Source organism: Schistocerca nitens, chromosome 6 (genome assembly GCF_023898315.1).
Source record: "Schistocerca nitens isolate TAMUIC-IGC-003100 chromosome 6, iqSchNite1.1, whole genome shotgun sequence".
In the NCBI taxonomy this organism is placed as follows: Eukaryota; Metazoa; Arthropoda; class Insecta; order Orthoptera; family Acrididae; genus Schistocerca; species Schistocerca nitens.
Window position 1 is genome coordinate 19,431,590 of NC_064619.1, and position 8,856 is coordinate 19,440,445.

Consider the following 8,856-nt stretch of genomic DNA (forward strand, 5'->3'; position numbering starts at 1 on the left):
TTTGTGTCTGTGCGTGCAGGCTAATCTCAGGAGTTACTGTAGAAATTTTGATAGTCTCCTTCCAAACAGGCCTCGGAGGACCCAACGGTACCGACCGACCTCCATGTCATCCTCAGCCGATAGGCGTCACTGGATGCGGATATGGAGAGTGTGACGACTGCGATTCTACCCTGCCACTAAGTATCGCCAAAATACCCGAAAAATACCGTGTTAACTAATGCAGTCCAAATCAAGCCGTATCTAAATAGACGTTTCTCCAAATTTTACTTCCCAACACAATATCTGACCGTGCATTTATCCCAGTTTAGCATAGAATAAACATATTAAATAATATTTAAGGACATTGACAAAAAAATTGTTTCTAACATCAATAAACAAAAGAATACCAAAGTTGAGTGATGAACCCACAATTTTACACGACTCTCATTCAAAGTAATCACAACCCGTGTGGTTTGACTGCTACCCACCTTTGAATTACCCACTATAGAATGTTAGCACCAATAGCAAGCGAGCTTCACTGTCATTGGTCGACGTTTAAGAAATTAATGGCTGGCGCCCTTGTCCAAGTAGCACAGCATTACAATACTATATATGACGGTAGTATCTGTTCCCGAAAGAACAGTTACCGTCGATGACCATGCAGCTTTGCTCGCAATGAAATGATAATTAAATAGACACCCTAGCTGCAAGCAGGCGTTGATACACTTCATTGGGGACATGTTGAAAACGCCTGCTTGCAGCTAGGGTGTCTATTTAATTATCATTTCATTGCGAGCAAAGTTGCATGGTCATCGATGGTAACTGTTCTTTCGGGAACAGATACTACCGTCATATATAGTTAAAAATATGGGTTCCCGGCCTTTGACCTTCTTGTGCGAACGCACACGCTATGCCCGAACTAGTACGGGACTTGCTAGATTAATCTGCCACGAGTAATGAGTATGATGGGCAAACATCTATTAGGCGCACTACGAATGTAGTGTTGTGGACGTGTTGGGAATGTGGATCTCACGGGGAGCGTGCAACGGATAAGTCCCTGCAGACGCACTATCCTCTGTGCCCGCGGTGGCTCAGATGGATAGAGCGTCTGCCATGTAAGCAGGAGATCCCGGGTTCGAGTCCCGGTCGGGGCACACATTTTCAACATGTCCCCAATGAAGTGTATCAACGCCTGCTTGCAGCTAGGGTGTCTATTTAATTATCATTTCATTACAATACTTCTGGTAAATGCTACGGCACACGAATTTAGGCACATACCCTCCAAAAGTTATAAAAAATACACATGCAGCGGCAGCGGATTTAAAATGTACAAAAAAAAAAAGTGGAAATAATTAAAAGGGAAATGGCCACTGCTAATGAAAGTCAACAATGTCTACATAGAACACACCACTTCGTGGGGAACGCTTTTATTCTGAAGAAGACAAATGTTACGTGTATGTCAGCCAAAAGAAAAATGGTTCAAATGGCTCTGAGCACTATGGGACTTAACTACTGTGGTCATCAGTCCCCTAAAACTTAGAATTACTTAAACGTAACTAACCTAAGGACATCACACACATCCCTGCCCGAGGCAGGATTCGAACCTGCGACCGTAGCCCAAAAGGAAATTAAAATTGTTTGCAATAATTTTGAGTCTTTGAGAGGAGAGCGCTGCTTTTAAATCTTATCTTGTGTGTTGTGACGATGGTCGCGATATCGACGGCAGCTGGCTGGTCCTGCTGAAACGCTGAGATCTGCTCCCACGGTCGTGTGATTGCAGCTGATGATTTTTCCTCGTAATCGGGCGGGCGGTGGTATTCATTAAGCTGCAAACCTGATTACAGTTGCGTTTAGCAGGCCACAGGTTCGTCGATGTAATTGTTGTTACAGATGTCCGTATGTGCACAGTATTAATGTTTCTGGCACACACAATTGAAGTTTACTTATGCCACACACAGTTTATAAAACTTGACGACGGCGAATTCTATAGAAAGTCAATTCGTATTATGACTGCCGCGATCGCCAAAATTACCGTCCTGGGCGGGAATGTACTCACACACAATAGACAGTTCGCATAAGTTCATAACGACTGTTACTGATTATAGGCGTCCGACAGTTCATCGAAACGCGAACAAATACATAAGTTCACAGTACTTGAGTGTACGAAAACACAGTCAAAATACAAGTGCAGTTCAATTCACATACACAATGCTACAATACCGCCCATTCTCGGTTGCATTGTCATAGTTACTTCGTCTCACGGCACAGTCTCAGTATTTACTTCGCCCAGTTTCTACACCCACTATTATCATATCACGTACTGGTATAAAACAGTCATTCAAAACGTACATCACTAAACTCGATCTTCACCAGTTCGTAAAAGTCACAACTGCCACAGTAAAACATGTGTCCGCCTCTCTACCTACCCAACACCACACACCACTTTGTTGGATCGACTATCGATATTGCTCGCTCTCTCTTTCTCAATACTCTTGCCCACAGTTTATACAACATCAAAGTAAATTACATATATCTTCACACAACTATTTTCTACCAAACTTATTGCTGTGTTGGCAGAAGAGCCAACACCGTGTTGCTAGAGGAGGCCGAAATGCACGCGTTTAATTACACGCAGACTGGCGTGAGGTCTGGAACAGGTCAGAGAAATGAGAACTTAGAAAAACGGACGCAGTTGCTGTAATACTTAACTTTAATCCATAATCGGTGTACATCGCTCTTGACGATACAAAAGTATAATCTCAATATAAACTGGTAATGGCGCCTTGCTAGGTCGTAGCAAATGACGTAGCTGAAGGCTATGCTAACTATCGTCTCGGCAAATGAGAGCGTATTTGTCAATCGCTAGCAAAGTCGGCTGTACAACTGGGGCGAGTGCCAGGACGTCTCTCTAGACCTGCCGTGTGGTGGCGCTCGGTCTGCTATCACTGACAGTGGCGACACGCGGGTCCGACGTATACTAACGGACCGCGGCCGATTTAAAGGCTACCACCTAGCAAGTGTGGTGTCTGGCGGTGACACCACACTTATTACAGTAAATGATAAACACAAAAAAATTAAAGCTTTCCACAATCAATAAACTCTAAACATATTTATCTACTTACAAAAAAGAAATAATTTCCAGTTACGTATTACATCTAGAAAACAACTTTTATCTCTATATTACAGGACAAAAGAAAAAAAATGCGCTACAACATCAAAGATATATGAACAGACGGGGGAAAAAAAACAAGATAAATATATATATCTATCGCAAAATAACGATGACTTCACAAGAGGCATGCGGCCAGCACACTGCTCATACAGGGGTTGTCATTTTTCGTTAGCGGAGACGGTACTTCTCAGTCAAGTAGCTCCTCAATTGCTCTCAGAAGGGCTGAGTGCACCCAACAGCGCTCGGCAGACTCGGACGGTCACCCATCCAAGTGTTAGCCAAGCCCGACAGCGCTTAAATTCGGTGGTCCGACGGGAACCGGTGTTACCATTGCGGCAACGCCGTTGGTAATTTTGATACGAGTTTCAGTAATAGAGAGACTGATTTACGCGGGAGGTTCGCGTATATTTATCTTTATTTTCGTTGCCATTTACCCCTTGCAGTTACCGGTTCCCTACTGTACTCAAGTGATGGAAATTTATTTTATTTAACTTTGCGGGCGGAAGCCCTTCCTGTATCCACAGTTGCCAGTTACTTAAGGGTGGGAAGTACTGTGCGCCATCTGTCTGTCAATTGTGTGAACATTGTTCTGTGTGCGATCGTATTTAAACTGCTAAGTATGGCATTTTCTGAGGTGGAAAGTGCGGGCAAGTCAGCATTTGGCTAAACAAGCGTACGAAGAAGGTTGTTAATAGATACGATGTGTGGCTCTAAAATAACGGGACCATCGCTGTGAAACATTTTATTACAAAGACATACATATTTAGTTACTACCACCCTCAATATACTGCCCTCCTCCTACTCAACAACACTCCATGAGAATTTTCAATTGGAAACTGTGCTGGAAGTCTTCCTCTGTGAGCTCCTTGCAGACGCTTGTCACTTTTTGTTTCAAAGAAAGCATGGGGTTAACGTTCACTGCCTCAACGAACTGAAATCCTGTCACTTTTAATGCAAGTCTCAGCCGGGGACAGGTAGAAGTCACTTAGCGCAAGGTCAGGCGAATAAGATGGTGGTCTAACTGGGATGCTGTACTTCACTAGGAACCTCTTAACACATAATGCAGTATTAGTTGGTGTGTTGTCTTGGCGCATAACCCATTAGTTGTTTTTCCACAATTCGGGTTGTCCTTTTCCTTATCTAGTCATAGAGTTGAGCAAGAACATGAAGGTAGTAATTTGGTTAACAGTCTGACCATGTGGAGCCAGTGAAGATACACAATTCCAAGTCCATCGAAAAAAAAAAATTATCATGCTTTGCATTTTGATTTTCTCATTCGAACTTTTAATGTTCTCGGTGAATTGGGCCCTTCTCGTGTATGGACTGCCATTAAATTTCTGGATTATAAGTGAAAAATCGAGATTTATGTCATCACTTTTACCAAGACATTAGGATCATTTTCAATGGTATTCAAAGCATCAGTAAAAACATTTTCAAGAGCTTCTTTCTGATCGATTGTGAGAATTTTCGGCACCAATTTTGCACACACTTTTTTAAAATGGTTACGCAAAGTTCGTCTTACGCATTCTTTGTCAATTCCTACCGTTTCCGCAATCGACCCAATACTCAACCGCCTGTCATATCGAATCAGATTACCTACTTTTTTAATATTTTCAGCCGTTTTTTTATCTTCAAGGGCGTCCCCGGCATGAATCATCTTCAGTGTATTCTAGGGTGCATTGGAAGCGGTTGAACCACGCAAAAAATCGCGTGCGTGATAAGCAGTCTTCGCCCTTACTCTTCTTTTTGTAAAAGATAGGTTCCAGTAGCATTTTTTCTAAGTTTCATGTGAAAGTTCACGAAAATTCAGTGCTATGTTGCTGCACTTATTATTTTTCCGACAAAACAAAATAACAGCTGTTTCACAAACGATGGCCACGGCGAAACTGACATCAGAGATGCTGCACTTGAATGACAAGGCTTCACGCCTCACAATTATTGGTCGTTCATCTTAGGGAATGCCGACTTACTCTGGAACAGGATCATTCCTACTACTTTATAGCCACAGCTCGCAGAACGATTCGTGAGGCAGGTTTGTGTATATAATTTATTACCGTTACGTGTAATATTTCTGGCTTATTCAGCCATCATATTAGGCTCCAGGAAGTTATTCCCAGGGCAGTGGAGATGCAAGAAGCATAGAGATGATGCAATGTGGGATGAGGTACCGGTGACAGATGTTAGATTCGGTACCATTCCCGTGAGAAAGACCGTGTGCATGATGCTGCTGCTCTGTGATTGGCTGCTGTGTTCGGCGGTAGTGCGCCAAAACGTTAAACTTTAGTTGCTATTATTAATTAAACCTGTCATCCAAATTACTTCATTTTTTTAAATAAACGTCTCTCAATAGCCAGCTATCAATCAGTCATTTCATAATTATTAACATCAAAGTATTACTAAAACAAAAGACTGACGAAATTACTGCCGATGGACTTCGTTGGTGTTCGGATCACGCCTTGCTGGCTTGGCACGCAAAGTGTCTCGAGCAGTCCGGCTCTCCAGTTCTGACCGTTCCAGTAATGTTGTCTGTTATAGCAGTATTTGTTTCATGCAATTTTATTTACTACAGTCCCGACCGTCGCTAGGTACAGAAATGTTGTCTGTAATAGCAGTATTTTATTCATGTAATTATATTCTCCAGTTCTGACGGTTCCAGCAGTCAGACATGTTGTCTGTGGTAGGATGTATTTCATGTTATTTTAGCCAGATATAATGACTGTGGAAAGATATGTTCAATAAGTTATGATCAAGAATAGGTTCTCGTGTCTATAAAAACGAGAGTGGCATCTCAAACGAGTTATAGTTTATTCGTAGCAGCAGTTCCTTGCGAAGTTAATTTCAGCCTCAAGAAAAAGAATCCACGACGTGCGTGCTGTTTTCTGCGCTGGGGACATCATCACCATGAAGACAGCAGATTAGTGAAGTGTACAAGAACTTATGTATTCCACACAGGGCAGTGGAAACAACTAGACACCTCACGTGTACTGCATGCACATTACAAATGTGCTCAGTGACACGTTGAAACCTCCCCTTTTTGACAATTTTACACGACTGTGCTTAAACTGACGCACAATATTTTTTTAGCGCAACGCAATCTGACTTTCAAAAAAATCCCTGCAAAGGAATGGCCCTGACTAACATTAAACTATACGTTTCACAAATCACTAAATCACTTACCTCACAATAATCTTCGTTTCTCCCACTACTGCAATACAGCAAGCGCCACTACTGCCAGCTAAATAAAAGATTCAAACTATGGAAGGCACTAACTACTGATAGGGATAGTTAGCAAATGAAAGATATTAATAGAGAACAAACAATGTATTTACCTTGATATCATCATATATAAATATAGCAGTTCATGACAAGTTTCAAAACTCCGCCATCTCTCTCCCCACATCCACCACTGCTGGCGGCTCACCTCCAACTGCCACACGCTATGCGCTGTTCACAGCCAGCTGCCTAACACTACAATGGCGAGTATTACAACAATGCAAAGCAGCCACAGACTGCACACAGCACAGCCAGTGATTTTCATACAGAGGTGGCGTTACCAATAAAAAGACCTAAACAGCCTACTTACAACGTCATCTGCAGTAATGCAGAGGAGGTAAAGAAGGATGAAAGTATTAACACTATCTCACTTTTATTCCTTTTTCTTGCCGTATACGCCAAACAAGTCGACCGGTTGTGGGTACTAAGCTCTACTCGTGAGAAGCCAGGGCGAGTTGCTAGTATAACCAGAGAACTAGCGTACATCCAAATGAAACAAAAAATAAATTATTGCTGAATGAAATGATGAGAAAGAAATAAAAGAATAGAGACGTTGTCGTTAGTACATTTTAGCCTTAACCGTTGGATCACTGTCAGCGTCGGAGTAAAGCTCACGTCCAGCACTTTGAAGGTGGATTCCTACTGGTCATATCCCCTTGCCAGACAAAAGCTCATCCAACGTATTTAAGTCTCCAGCAGAAATTTATGTCCAGTACGGCAATGGGGAGATTGGACTGTAGCGCCCAAAGTGACACTGGCCACGGAAGTTGACTCGCGAGCTCGGCGCGTGTGCGGGCGGTGGTCTGGACGCTCCCGTGTGGTGCAGGGCAGCACACACACACACACACACACACACACACACACACACACACACACAGTGTCCCCTGGGATCCGGCGCAGCTCTGAATAGAGACGGAAATAGCGTGCAGCTACTGCGCCAGGCAAGTTAAGACCCGAGTCCGCGCCCTAGCGGGCAGCTCGTCCTCACATAAATCCCGGTACTGTGCTAGCGCGCCACTGCCGCCGCCGAAGCCGCCGCCGCCGCCGCCACTGCCTCCCGTGAGGCGCAAGGCAGACGCTCCACAGCAGTAAACGCAGCCTCCTTTGTCTTCCTGTCCACTTCGCCAGACAGAAGATCCAAAAATAAACTCGGTTTTACTTAGCCACAAGTGTTTCGTACCTTGGAGTGTCGCTGTGGAACGGCGTCTTCAATTGTGTCACAGTGCTTTACCCTCTCCATCCTCGTCCATCACAACCATTACTTTGTTATATGTACAAGGCGATTAAATGAGTATTCTGCATCTACATCTACATACATACTCCGCAATCCACCATACCGTGCGTGGCGGAGGCTACCTAGTACCACAACTAGCATCTTCTCTCCCTGTTCCACTCCCAAACAGAACGAGGGAAAAATGACTGCCTATATGACTAAAAAAAAAAAATGGTTCAAATGGCTCTGAGCACTATGGGACTTAACTTCTGATGTCATCAGTCCCCTAGAACTTAGAACTACTTAAACCTAACTAACCTAAGGACATCACACACATCCATGCCCGAGGCAGGATTCGAACCTGCGACCGTAGCCGTCGCGCGGTTCCGGACTGTAGTGCCTAGAACCGCTCGGCCACCCCGGCCGGCTCTATATGCCTCTGTATGCGCCCTTATCTCTCTTATCTTATCTTTGCGGTCTTTCCACGAAATGTAAGTTGGCGGCAGTAAAATTGTACTGCAGTCAGCCTCAAATGTTGGTTCTCTAAATTTCCTCAGTAGCGATTCACGTAGAGAACGCCTCCTTTCGTCTAGAGACTCCCATCCGTAACACTCGCGTGATGATCAAACCTACCACTAACAAATCTAGCAGCCCGCCTCTGAATTGCTTCTATGTCCTCCCTCAATCCGACCTGATAGGGATCCCAAAAGGTCGAGCAGTACTCAAGAATAGGTCGTATTAGTGTTTTATAAGCGGTCTCCTTAACAGATGAACCACATCTCCCCAAAATTATACCAATGAACCGAAGACGACCATCCGCCTTCCCCACAACTGTCATTACATGTTTGATCCACTTCATATCGCTCTGCAATGTTACGCCCAAATATTTAATCGACGTGACTGTGTAAAGCTCTACACTACTAATGGAGTATTCGTGTCAGACATGAGGAAACCATTAAAAAGTTGCTACTCTTCCAGTACCGTCCCCTGTTAAGGATGGCCTATACACTTTACCAAACTTCTCGGGTATATTTTTAATCCCTTCAAAGATAGGAGTTTTCAAACTTTCCAAAATACCCCTCCATTCCGACTACGAATTCCTCATTACAGTTTCTCTTACCAGTGAACCATTTCTTCTTGCGGGGGATCTAGGACAAATCGCAAGGAGACAGATCAGGTGAATAAAGGGGGAACAGTACCAGTTCATGACGTAATTCAT

The 8,856-nt window shown here is 43.7% G+C and overlaps 1 non-coding gene across 1 annotated transcript; it reads left to right on the forward strand.

Moving 5' to 3' along the window:
* Positions 1-1,058: 1,058 nt before the first annotated feature.
* On the forward strand, positions 1,059-1,133 carry Trnat-ugu (transfer RNA threonine (anticodon UGU)). Its single transcript has one exon. It is a non-coding gene; the product is annotated as a tRNA-Thr (tRNA).
* Positions 1,134-8,856: the final 7,723 nt, after the last annotated feature.